Genomic DNA, 14,517 nt, shown 5'->3' with positions numbered 1-14,517 from the left:
TACAGCGAACTGGTAGGAGGGCCCTGCCCATAATGTTCCAAACTTTCTGAATTGGAGAGATATTCAGTGAACTTGCTGACCGAAAAGGTTTGGCAAGCACGAAGAGAAGTAGTAGAAATTCTGGCCGTGCGCGGCCGGGCATTATCTTGCTGAAATGTAAACCTAGAATGGATCGCTGTGAAGGAGAAAAAAAAACCGTGGCGTAGAATATCGCCGACTTTAACTGTGTCGCGGATGACAACCAAGGGGGTCCGACTACGAAAAGATATGGCACCCCAGACCATCACTCCTAGCTGTCGGGCTGTATAATGGGTGGTAGTAAGGTTGGTATCCCACCGTCGTCTGGGGCGTTTCCAGACACGTCTACACTGGTCGTCGGGGCATGGAACCTCACTGACTGGACTAGAATTGTCTTCAGTAATGATCACGCTTCGAAGTGAGACCGACGACCAGAGAAGACCTATCTGACTGTCGCCCACCATAAAGCCCGACAACCAGAAGTGATGGTCTGGGGTGCGGTTTCTTGTCACTGCAGGACCCCTTTGGTTGTCATACGTGGCACCCTTACAGCACAGCGGTACGTCGACGATATTCTAAGTCCCGTTTTGTTGGCCTTCATTGCAAGTCATTCTGAGCTTACTTTTGAGCATGATAATGTCAGCCCGTGCACGATGCGATCTTCTACTACTTGCCCTTGTGCTTGCCAAACCCTACCTCGGCTAGCAAGGTCGCCGGATCTCTCTTCAATAGAGCACGTTTGGAGCGTTATGGGGCGGGCAGAGCCCTTCAACCAGCTCGGGGTTTTGATGATCTAACCCGCTAATAGGAGAGAACAGTGCACGATATCCCTCAGGAGGACGTCCAACAACTCTGTCAATCAATGCCAAGCCCAGTAATCGCTTGCATAGAGGCCAGCGCGTTAACTTTCTCAATTTGTAAAGCTCTTTCTCTTGAATAATCATCGATTTTTTTTCTGAAATTGTAATAATTTGTTTCTTTGTACATGTACATCACATCTGGCAATTTCTGTCCCATTCGGATAATTCCTCCATGGTGCGTCGTTTCTTCTTGTCTTAGAGTGTATATATGTGCTTTCGCAACTTCGCCAACTGATTTCGCATATTCGCAACTAATTACTGCATCCCCGAGTAACATACGAGTATCTCTGTGTTATGACTATATTCTGCTGTTTTAATATTTTTCTTCAGAGTGCTGTAAATGTCGGGAAACAGCAACGCTTTGAGAAAAAACACTTGACAGACATGTGGTCTCGCAGTTCACGAAAACCCTATCCTAATTACCGCATCCGGGTCACCATAGAGCGAGAAGTGCGTGACTTGGAAGCAGCTCACACCTATCTCTGTGTGTTGTGGGCGGCCTTTGGCTCATCATGACTCTCAAATGCTTTCGGAGTCTGTGGATTCCGTGCCACGATCGAAGAGAGAGAATGCCACAGAGAGGCAATATCACGACAAGAGTGAAGCAAATTGAACAACCCTCCCCCATGTAGTGCGTAGGCAAAAGGCGTGGTACACGATAATGTGTAAGGAAATTACGAAGCATATCTCAACTGTTAGCGTTAACAGTTATTGCTAGAAACAATATTACCTCTGGGCACGCCCACTAACACTTACTATTCATCGTCTCTCCACCGCACACTGCGTACACCGAACATGGCGGCTGATCGTACAGCGTGAGACCGCTGGGAGCGCTAAGTAGCCCTTCAGGGTCTGTCTCTACGTAATCTGTCTCTCTGCCCGCGACGCTTCTCCACGAAATGAGCTTCCTCGCAACTGCACTGTGCTACAAGACTGAAGGATCGCTGTTTCGAAACCGCGTAATTCTCTCCCACTCCGACGCTTAAGTTTGAAATTTGGCTCACAGGTGCCTACGATATTCGTCTGTAACGGTGCAAAAGCGTGGCGCCCTGCGACGTCACCTACTGCCTCGGTGCTTTCGCTTCGAACAACAAGGTATCGACACATGCAAAAAACGGCTGCAGCCCAGAAGCTCATGTGGGGTTTACTGTCAGTTAATCATGTCACATTGGCACCAAATTTCAAAAAATACTGCCCCTTCACCACTGTGGACAATTCACACAATGGGAAGGTCGTCACACACCCTCTTACCAACATTTCACCCATTCTTTTGACACCTCTGCGATGGGTGTCAGAACCGCAACAGCCAGCGTCGAAATCACGCGGTTTAGTGGGTGGCCGCTGAAAACATTTCAATCACACCGCTGCTCAGAATCGGCACGTAAAGATCTTTGGGTGTGACATAAAGTGCGTCAGTGAAACCACCCATTCCCTTGGGACGTTGGTTGCCACATAATTCGAAGTCGAAACGACAGTTCGCCGTGCGATGGCCAATAGGACGACGTTCTTGCATAGTTCGACACTATTACTAACACCGCCGCTTCAACCCTACTCTAAGGAATCCTTTCTCCACTCCCCTCCCCCCCTCTTTTGAGCAAACGCTAGATGCCACCCAAGCACCTTTGTCGAAAGCTTTTCGAATGTATCTCTCAGGATCTCCGACACACGTTCTGCCTTGCCGCTGGTGTAGCGCCTGGCCACTTCAACCCTATTCTAAGGACGTCATCGTGCAGCAACCTCACTGAACGTGATCTGACCCCTTTGGAGTGTAGTGTGACCGAAATTTTTGCTCCAGTATAAAGGATGGGACCACTAGGGACCGTATCTAGCCCCTTCGACACCCATTAGGTGGAATCTGCCTGCCTGCAGGCGTTAGAGCAACCGCGAAGCTGAAGATGTGTGGAAGTTTCTGTCAGTTACATTTGTAACGTGCTCAAAAAATGTGTGTGGGTGACAGCACCGAGGGTGTTGCCAAACTTGGGGGGGGGGGGGGGGTGCGCTTAGAGGGATTCCTTGCCGTTTTATTCACGCACACGTTAATGTTGCACCCCTCTCTGATCTTACCACACGATGGCGTGAAAAAAGAAGCATGAGAAAGCACAAAAACGCATTTCTGTTTAAGATCACGTTCAAATTTCGTCGAGTGGTTTTGGACGGTACCTAGTGGTTCCATTCTGTATACCGAAGCAAAAATTGCGGCCGCGCCTCACTCCAAAGGGGTCAGGTCAGTTATACTGTGGTTGCTACCCGTGATCTAAGAGCAAAGACGAAAAGCCGAGGGGGTTAGTAATAGTGTCGCACTATGCAAGAACGTCGTCATTTTCGCCATCGCATGGCGAACTGTCGTTTCCCACCACGAAGTGTACGGCAATCAACGCACCAACGGAAGAGGTGGTTTCACTGATGCCTTTTATGCCATATCCAGAGGCCTTTTCATGGCGATCTGACCGGCGGTGTGTGTGAAACGCTTTTCTCAGTCACTCATAAGAAAAAAAAACGTGATTTCAGCTCTGGGTGTCGCGATCCTGACCTCCATCGCAGAGGTGTCAAATGAAGGGGTGAAATGTGCGTAAGAGGGGCTTTGACGACCTTCCTTTCGTGTGACACGGCCACGGTGGCTTCGGACAGAATTTCGGTAAAATTTGGTACCAATGATCCATCATTAACCCGCTTTACAGCTCACATGAACTTTTGAGCTGTGGCTTTTTCTTTTTGTTTTTTTCTTTTTTGCATGTGTCGACAGCTTCTTGTTTGAAGCGTTCCCGAGCCCGAGAGTGACTTCACAGGGCGCCATCCTTCTGTACCTTTACAGAAGAAAGTCATAGGCACATTTGAGACAAATTACGCCGTTTCGAAAACGTCATCGTTTAATTATGTTGCGCAGAGGCAGATATGGGACTCCAACTACTCGATTGTGTAAGCGAACCGGCGCTGTGGCTGCAGTGTTAAGTCGTTCATATTTAATGTTGTTCTCAGCACTTTCTGAGAAAATTTAATTTCAAACATAGTAACTGTTGTATAATTACATACACGTATTTGAGGCTGCTTCAAATGGCTCTGACCACTATGGGACTTAACATTTATGGTCATCAGTCCCCTAGAACTTAGAACTACTTAAACCTAACTAACCTAAGGACATCACACAACACCCAGTCATCACGAGGCAGAGAAAATCCCTGACCCCGCCGGGAATCGAACCCGGGAACCCGGGCGCGGGAAGCGAGAACGCTACCGCACGACCACGAGCTGCGGACGTTTGAGGCTGGTCGAAGGCACTAAAATACTGCACTTAACTCATTAGAAAAAAAAAAAACAACGTAGTGGTTTATGCTGCATTAAGGCCAATGACAAATACTAATAATCAGCAAAGAACAAAATGCTGTTCTTGATGACTAACATCACATGAGATCAGTACTGTTTCGATTAGCTTGAACCCTATTTGAAGTACTATCTGTTAACACGAATTTTAGCGCACTCTGCAGCACTGAGATGCACTTGAAAAATGAAAATTGCAAAACAGCAATCACTATCATTAATGAGCGTAAATTCGTTTGTAACTAATGATAAGTAGCGCCTACGGTTTTCTGATAGCAGAGCCACACTTGACGGCCTGTTGACTATAGAAATATTTCTTTCCTCTATTCTAACAATTAGACTAATCAACTTGCATTTATTCAGCAGGACGCTACGAAACTTTTGCCACAGAACTAGGAACTGGTCGTGGGAGTTCAACAGTTTTAACACAGACATTATTACAATGTTGAATATTATACACAAATACGTAAACTCAGATTTTTTTTTTTTTTTTTGAGAATTAACATTTCTGCATAACAGCTGCAATTCAGAAAATAGTATATCGATTTCATGTGTAATTTAATTGACACCTCTGCCTCTTTTCTGTCACCCCGTCCGTAACGCCATCACCTATTTAGAAGAGAAATCAATGAGCACTCCAAGTCATTCCGCTCTGTCTTAACCGATTGTGAAGAGAAAGTAAAGATAAACAACATCCGGTCGACCACGAAGTATTAGAGCCGGAGCACAAGCTTGGACTGAAGCATGTAGCCGGCTGTGTATTTTTCGAAGCAGCCATCCACAGTAATCAGAATCAGTTATTTTGAGTAATAATGGAAATCCTAAATGGCCTGATGGAGATTTGGAACCCTTTCTTCTCGATTACAAGTCCAGTGTCTTAAACAGTGCACCATCTCCCTTCGTAGGTTGAAAATGGTTCAAATGGCTCTGGGCACTATGCGACTTAACTTCTGAGGTCATTAGTCCCCTAGAACTTAGAACTACTTAAACCTAACTAACCTAAGGACATCACACACATCCATGCCCGAGGCAGGATTCGAACCTGCGACCGTAGCAGTCGCGCTGTTCCAGACTGTAGCGCCTAGAACCACTCGGCCACTCCAGCCGGCCGTAGGTTGAAGCTTCAAGTTTTGTGAAGAAGGAAATAAAACAATTAACTCGAAAGGTTGCCCTGAACGGGACAGTTACAGGAAAGACGAGAATGAGTGATTTTATTGCAGGCCCCATCGGATCCATATTCTCGTCGTCAGGACGTGATTTCACTTTGCGAAAAGTTTCATTCTCCAAGATGTATGCTTTGGCAAAGCATACACTATAAGACACAAAATTTTATATAAATTGATTTGTCACTTTTAACTGCTTGGCACGACCTTTTAAGTACCAGCACAGCGTGTACAAGCTCCCCAATCGTAATTAACCACATCTTTTAGTTCCTGCTTACCCTTCAATATTGTTCCCACTGGCGATCAGAATACTTCTGCTTTGTATATGTATACTATCAACGCTTTCGTCTGTGTCAAGGATCGTACTATAATTAATTTGTCAAAATACATCATACTGCTTGGCGATGAACAGATACCACCTACCATGGCCTTACGTACCTCTTGGGCACGGACTTCCAAAGAATTCAGTGCCTTACATATGAGAGAATCTGCAGCAGCTTCACTGAAATCCATCACTTCTGTGGCATCGATAATGCTCGCTTGGTGATAATGTACGATCGACTCAGGAAAATCAAGAATTTGATCAGGAAGTATACTTTCCGTTCAAAAACTAACGAGGACTTGAACAGATTCAACCCTGGTGTCATGTGATGGAAGGTAACGAATTATCCACAAAGGCAAAAATATTTATGAACATCAAAAACGATTTCCAGTCTTCTGAGTAGACAGTTTTGGCAGATAATTAAACGAAAAGGGGCTAGGTCTTTCTAATGTAGCAACAGGAAAACTGTCTTACGGGCATATAACATTTTTTTTGGATGACACTTTATCATCGCGTAACAGAAGTGGAACGGATAGGAAAACACTGCGAATAAAAACAGACTGCCTTCCTAGGGCCTACTTATGTCAATGGATACTATGTGCCTAGGCATCGGAAAATTGCAACATGCTGTCAAAACGCGAAGAGCCTATCTTAATTGATACCATACTATTGAATGACAGAGATAGTGGTGTGCTAGTTTAGTGAGTTTTCACTTTCATCTTGCTCCCATTCTGCACAAAGAACTAATCGCAGCTGATTAAAGTGCCCGTGTGTATGATGATCGAGCTTTGACTGTTCATTCGCATTAATATAATACTCTCATTACTAACGGGAAGAAATGCAGAATGAGAAACAGGAAAGCAGGGTTCAGGATGTGAAGGTAGAGCATAGAGTGTAGAGTCATTCGCTGGGGGCTGTGATACTGCCCGCCTGTCGCTCACATCGCATAGCAGCTGTCGTATTACCAGAGGGCCAACGAGATATGCGGCCCCTGTGGCGTACGACACAGTACATGACGCAACAGGTCTTACTAGACACAACGGCCTCTCCAACGGGGAGCGATTTACTACTAGAGACCAACTGAATCATTCGTATCTGCGCGTTTAAATAAACTCATCCTCTTCATAACATATGACAAAGTTAAGGACTTTATTGGATATCTTTTCATTGACATACTGATTTTCCGCCTGGCCCCGGACGTTGCCTAGCGTTTGCGGTGAATGAGGGGCAAGTTAACTGGCGTAAAGTCTCAAGTTTGTTGTGCGACGCACACATACCTATTACAATGGGGACCCCACCGTTTGCCGCTCTGAATAACTGCATCCGTTTGCACTGCCATCTACATCCTCGAAATTAAAAAAGGACTGATGATCGCTAATCTCGTAATTCAGGAGAAGTGGAGCTCAAATTCCCACGATATAGATTATTTCCGGTAATTTGCTCTAAATCGTTGGAGAAGAGAAGCTAGATAGTTCCTTCCTACAGGCCACGACTGACGTCCTGTTCCATTCTTGTCCAAACGAACAGGGGCTGCTCCTTTAATGACCTCGCCGCCAAAGACACTTCGCACTCCAACCCATTTGTCTGTCTGTCTATCTGTCTGTCTGTCTGTCTACCTACCTACCAACCTACTTACTTACCTACCTACCTTCCTTCCTTCCTTGAGCTGGCATATGCCACTAGAAAATATCAGTCATTTAAGGAAACAAACATAGTTACTTCAGTATTTTTCATAAAAAGACTATTTGTATTGACGGTTTTGAACTTACATTAAGCAGAGAGTGATCGAACTGATTATAACTCTGTGTTAAAATGTCAAACTCTGTAAATGGCAAGTGCTGCACACGAATATATGCTTGCTTCTGGCCACTAAAGAGACTTCATAATAAATTGGGGAGAAACGAGAATGGAACAATTTAAACTGCATTTACACAGTTACAAGCAGACGTCAAAAAATGGTTCAAATGGCTCTAAGCACTATGGGACTTAACTTCTGAGGTCATCAGTCCCCTAGAACTTAGAACTACTTAAACCTAACTAACCTAAGGACATCACACACATCCATGCCCGTGGCAGGATTCGAACCTGCTACCGTAGCAGCAGCGCGGCTCACGTAGATGTCCCGTAAGAACTGTCGATTGAGTATGATAAGCAACTGAGGATCGTCAGTTCAACAGCAATAAAAATTATACGAAGTAACCATACACCAAAATACTCGTCACTTAGCGTGCTATCACCTGCCGAAATCTGGAGTAGTTTATTATTTATAATATACACTAACGTTTGCAATAATTGCAACACCAAATGGAATACGTGAGACTGGAATGAACTTTATATAAAAATCAGCTACATGGTACCACGTAACTCATTTAGTTTACCGAAGTAGGCATGCTCGGTAAGTTTGAAACTTCAGTGCATCGTGAAGCCCCATAAAAGCTAGACATACTATGTTATATAGCTCGAAATTATAAATTCTCATTATCTTCATGTGTGTAAAGTAAGAAGGAGGAGGACATCGACTTCCGTAACAATATGAGCCAATCTTATCTCAACAACTGAATTCCTGCATCGGACAGTAGCCAAGCATAATTCTTCCGTCGACTTTCAGAAGAATCAGATAAATGTAAATTACCTCCTATTTTCAGAACTTCCTTATTAACTCGCGGCTATGACAAATGACAACGTCTTTTACTGCTAGTCCTCTAAGCTCGAAACTGCCTTGCTTTCGCTCTCCGTTTGGTTCTTTCTCCACACCAACACCGGTGTCGTACTTGCCATCCGATTTTAGAACGGGACGAACATTAATCATGACCTGGAGCATTTCCTTACCGCACACTGGCCACAGTATGCTTGAATTTATACGGATGGCTCCAAAACTGAGGTGGGTGTGGGATACGCCTTCAGCTCCTTTAGCTACAGGTACCAAATGTTTGTATTGCTGTCTGAATGGTCTATCTACAGGGCGGTTTTACTGGCCATCGGGGAGGTTATTTATTACGGCACGTGGCTTTCCGGCTCGTATCGATCCTCACGGACTCCCACCTACTATTACAGACCTAACATGGAAGGTATATATTCTGAAGTGACTAAATAATTTTTAGTTCTTTGTGTGTCATCCGCTTTTTCTCATAGGTACAAAGTGACTACAGCTCGCAGTCAAATTAATACTGTAAGGACAAGAAGAAATTTCTCGCCCTTGAGACAGGCACTCCACTGATGCTAACGAAATTTTGATTTTCGCATGTTGGTACCAACAACAAGCAGACGTCGATTTATTGATAGGATACTGGGAAAATGCAGTTAGTCTACAAGCGAGACTGCTTGCAAGACACTTGTGGGACCCATCCGAGAATATTGTTGAAGTATATGGAACAAGACTAAAACATACTTCTGAGATATATGCAAAGAAGGAAAGTACGAATGGTCATACGTTTGTCTAATATGTGGGAGACCATCACGGATATGCTCAAAGACTTCAACTGTGAGACGCTTCAAGATAGGTGCCAACTATCCCCCGAAAGACTACTTACGGAGATCCAACAATTAGTACTAGGTGGAAAACTTATGAGTAGGGTAAAGTCTCATAAATAGTAGCACTTTCAATATTTTTATGGTTTTACTGAAATCTAGTAACGACGCAAACAGGAAGCTTATTCTCATTCACTTGCGACGGAATACGGTGGATTTTTGTTGTACTGTACTTTGCAATAAACCACCAGAGACCGCTAGACCGGTAAATGAGTTAATAGATCTTACCTTATTATAAACACATACTTACCACATTTCTTTAGGAAAATTTAACTCACGATAAAAGTGCTTTGGCGATGGAAATGCTAATGGGTTTGAAGTAGGAATATTTAGCAACCACGACCTAGTCAAAATTTGGCAAATTTCGACTTCCACCTATTTCCAAATCTTACGACATTTGTGGATGGGAAACATTTTGAGTTGAATGAAAGGACTGCGGGATTCGTAAGTCAGTGTTTTCCCGACTTTGCAGAATCGCACATTGAATGTGGAATCTTCTTATTGGAAAAACTTTGAACAAAGTGCATTTAACGTAGAAGGTGCTACACCGAAAAACAAATGAATTTTTGACTTAATAAAGACATTTCTACTTAGCCAAGAAAATCCTTTTCTCCATACTGTCGGGAGGTCGCATAAACGTAGTTATGTGGTTTGGGAATGCAGTAGACTTCCTTGAACTCTTCTCCATGTGTGTCCGCGAGTGTGTGTTCAATCTACAGAATGATTCCGAATAAGGTTTACAAAATCACGAATCAACGTGGATGACGCTAAGATCAGTGATTTAAAATGAGACACATAGGGTCGCAAATGTCGGGAAATACCCCAAAGGTGGATGACCAATGTCGAACATGTGACGTCACCAGATGAAATACGGGGCCAACGAGATATATGGGCCCTCCAACGACCTTGTGACGTCAAACTAGTAGGCCTGTTCGCCACACTTCGGGAACACTCGGCTCAGTGCAGGGCCCACGGGAAATCAATATTTAATCGAATAGGTACCAACTACAGGTCTTAATTCTGTCGTGTGGTATCGAGAACTCGCATGCATTTCGACACTCAGTCGAGAATTATTAAAATCGTCTGAAACAGTTAGTCGCTCCCCACCAGAGAAGACTGTTGGCACTGAAGTGTCACCTGCTGTAACGTACGCGCCACGGTTCGTGTTTCTCATGGGCCTCGGTGAAGTAGGCTACCTCGCCACAGCGGTTGGCTTTGTCGATCCTACCCTCGCTCCACTAGGCTATTCTGTTTGTGTTCTCAAATTATCCGTTGTGATACGGTAGCAACAGCGGTAGTGGTAATACAAGACTACAACGAATTGATTTACTTTAAAGAACTTGTATAAATGCGTCTGTGTTACGGTGCTGATAATCAATTCCAATGCCGTTGCAGCAAGTCGTATTTACACTCAACGTTTCCCACAACTTGTTTTATTCGCTCACGTACCGTTTGCTACTAAGGATAGTCGAATATGTGGAACGCGGACCCTGCGTGCGAGTAGACAATGGAGGCAAAGCATGTATTGAGGGAAGGTAACACATTGCCCAGACATACTGTGTTCTGAAATCAAGGTTAATTGTCAGGCAGGATCTAATGAATGAAACAACTTCTACATTGTTGCTATTTGTTTTAAATTTTTATTGTGTTAACGCTTAAAAAGTACGTTTTGTAAATAAATACAATAGTTTAAAACCTTGTTTTCGTTTCGTGTGTTTAAACATAAGTCATTACAACTTTTCGACTCATACTGTATTTCAAGATGTTCCGTCGTGTGTGGATGTCCATCACTAATGTCACCCTTCCAGGTCTCTGACGTGCCGGCAATATTGGGCCTCACCCCCGCGTAAGAGACCAAGTGGAGGAAGCTGCTTTGGCGCGAGTACAGCAGGACCATGAAACGAGAACACGACGAGTCGCGTCCTAGTTTGGTCACTCGCAGTCAGCAGTATAGCATGGGTGGAACTCTGAAGGCATTAAGGGCGTACCACAAAGCTGAAGTGCCCAAGTTGTACTGGATTATGTGCTTCGTACTGAGTTTTATGAATGGTTTCGTGTGCAACAGCAACATTCTCCTAATTGTACTGTTGTGGGTATGGCTATCAAAGAAGCGAATTTTAATGAAGAAGGAATCAACACGAAAAACAACATTCATTGGTCAGATACTAAACCACATCAAGTATACGAGAACGACTATGAAGACAAATTCATGGTTAATGTATGCGCGGGAGTTTTAGGCAATCAAATAACAGGACAGTACAATTTTACTTGATAATGTAATTGGCCATAGCTATACAGTCCTCCTGAGGGATGTTTTGCCAGAGCTATATGAAGACGTTCCTCTGGAAGTAAGAACAAACATGTGGCTACAGCAAGCTATGCCATCAGACCTACAAATTACTTAAATCAGGTGTATCCAGATAGGTGGACTGGGCGTCGCGGATAAATTTTCTTGCCAGCAAGATCCCTGGATTTAAATCCACTAGATTTTTTCTTTTGGGATCGCAGTATACAGCACCCCAGTACGGTCCCGAACGATCCGCACAGAAGTTGCCATTGCGGAGATCGAAAGTACGGAGTGTATTTTCGAGCGCGTGTGTGAAGGGATGATTGAGCGATGTGATACTTGCATTCAAGAAAACGGTGCAACTTTCGAAGACATTTCGTAAATGTGATCTGTTGTAAATGTATAAGTTAAAAATTACTGTCCTCGTTGTAAACAAGCGAAAGCTGTTCTTATTTTGTATTTTTCTTTTGTCCATTCTTTTTTTTTTGTTCTCAGGTTATTATTTAGCAAAGACAATGTAGGAAATTTATCGGTAACAACGCAAACCGGAAACTTGTGACAAAATACGGTGGATTTTTGTTGTACTGCACTCTGCAGTAAACCACCAGAGACCTGTATACCGGTAAATAAATTAAGAGATCTTACCTCATTATAAACACGTAATTTTGTGATGCAATGCAATCCAAAAAAATTACTGTCTGCCAAATGCAAGACTCGAACCCAGAGCCTCATACGCTAATTTCGCGTACGTAGGCCCGGAGCCACAGCGACGTGAATACTGGTCTTGGGTTGGGTTGGAATGATCAGATGTGACGGGCCGATAGGCTCAACAGCTGCACGTGCGGAGAATGCGTCTCTGGTGACGTCTCATGTTCAACATCTTCTGTCATCCACTTTTGAGATATTTCCTGACGTTTGCGGCCCCATGTGCCTCATATTAAATTACTTGTCTCAGCGTCATCTACGTCGCTTTGGGGTTTTTTAAACGTCAATAAAAGTCACTCTTTATATACCGTATGCCCTCTGCTAGGTGATGTAGTAATTCAAGTGCTGTACTCCCATCAACGTGGGGCAATTCAAATCCCAGCCCGGAGAATTCCGACAATGCCGCGACAACTCTCGAAGGCCCAAGCTTGTGCCCAGCCTCTAACGATCTTGACATTAAAGAGGCATAAAACTTGTCTTCCTTTCCATCGATCTTTCCTTAACGTTATGAAAATACCTTGCCCCTGTGCTCGTTGAACGTGTCGCAATATCTCCAACAAAGTCGATCTTTTACTAAAGCTCGAAATTTAACGCGGACTTCAATGCGAGATGCTTATAGTAGTTTTCACAACGAAACTTTGTCTCGAAACCAGGCAGAAAATCCGAAGAAATTCTGGTCGTATGTAAAGTATGCTAGCGGCAAGACACAATCAATGCCTTTTCTGCGCAATAGCAATGGAATTACTGTCGATTATAGTGCTGCTACAGCAGAGTTACTACACACACCCTTCCGGAAGTCCTTCACCAAGGAAGACGAAATAAATATTCCAGAATTCGAATCAAGCATAGCTGCCAACTTGAGTAATAGAAGCAGATATTCTGAGAGTAGTGACGTAACTTAAATCACTTAACAAAAGCAAGTCTTTCGGTCCAGACTGTGTACCAGTTAAGTTCCTTTCAGAGCATGCTGATGCAATAGGTCCGTAATTAACAATCATATATAACCGCTCGCTCCACGGAAGAACCGTCTCCAAAGACTGCAGACTTGTAGAAAAATAAGACACACCAATATTCAAGAAAGGAAAAAGGAGTAATCCACTAAATTACAGGCCCGTATCATTAACGTCGAAATGTAGTAGGATTTTGGAACATATACTGTGTTCGAATATCGTAAATTACCTCGAAGACAACGGTCTGTTAACAAACACTCAACACGGATTTATAAAACATCGTTCTTGTAAAACACAACTAGCTCTCTACTCACACGAAGTACTGAATGTTGTCGACAAGGCATTACAAATTGATTCCGTATTTGTAGATTTCCAGATGGCTTTTGACACCGTACCTCCCAAGCGGCATGTAATCGAATTGCATGCTTATGGAATATCGTCTCAGTTATGCGACTGGTTTCACGATTTCCTGTCAGAGAGGTCACAGTTCGTAGTAACTGACGGAAAGTCATCGAGTAAAACAGCAGTGATTTCTGTCGTTGCTAGTTTCCTGATGATGTTGCTGTTTATCGTCTAGTAATGTCATCAGAGGATAAAAACAATTCGCAAAACGATTCAGAAAATGTGTGTGTGGTGCAAAAATTGGCAGTTGACCCGAAATATTGAAAAATGTGGAGTCATCCACATGAGTGCTAAAAGGAATCTGTTGAACTTCGGGAACACGATAAATCAATGAAATACAAAGGCCGTAAATTTAACTGAATACTAAGGAATTACAAGTACAAACAATTTAAGTTGGCAAGAACACACAGAAAATGTAATTGGGGAAGATGAATCAAAGAGTCCATTTTATTGGCAGAACACTTAGAAAATGTAACAGTTCTGCTGAAGATACTGCTTATACTACGTTTGTCTTGTCTTCTTTTGGAGTATTGCTGCGCTGTGTGGGATCCTTACCAGACAGGATTAACGGAGTACATTGAGAATGTTCAAAGAAGGGCAGCACGTTTTTTATTTTCGAGAAATAGGAAAGAAAGAGAGTTGCTGGATTTGGTGTGGAAATCATTAAAACAAAAGCGTTTCTAGTTGCGGCGGGATCTTCTCACAAAATTTAATATTCCCCTCCGAACGCGAAAATAACTTGTTGATGCCGACCTACATAGGGAGAAACGATCATCATATTAAAATAAGGGAAATCAGGGCGCGAACGGAAAGATATAAGTGTTTCCTTTTCCGCGCCCTGTTCGAGAGTGGGATAATAGAGAATAAGTGTGAAGGTGGTTCGCTGATCAGTCTGTCAGGCACTTTAACGTGTGATTTGCAGAGAAGCCATGTGCTGAAAAACAAGCACAAAAACTGGGGGAGGCAT

This window comes from Schistocerca americana, chromosome X, assembly GCF_021461395.2.
Source record: "Schistocerca americana isolate TAMUIC-IGC-003095 chromosome X, iqSchAmer2.1, whole genome shotgun sequence".
In the NCBI taxonomy this organism is placed as follows: domain Eukaryota; kingdom Metazoa; phylum Arthropoda; class Insecta; order Orthoptera; family Acrididae; genus Schistocerca; species Schistocerca americana.
Note: the sequence above shows the minus strand (reverse complement) of the source record.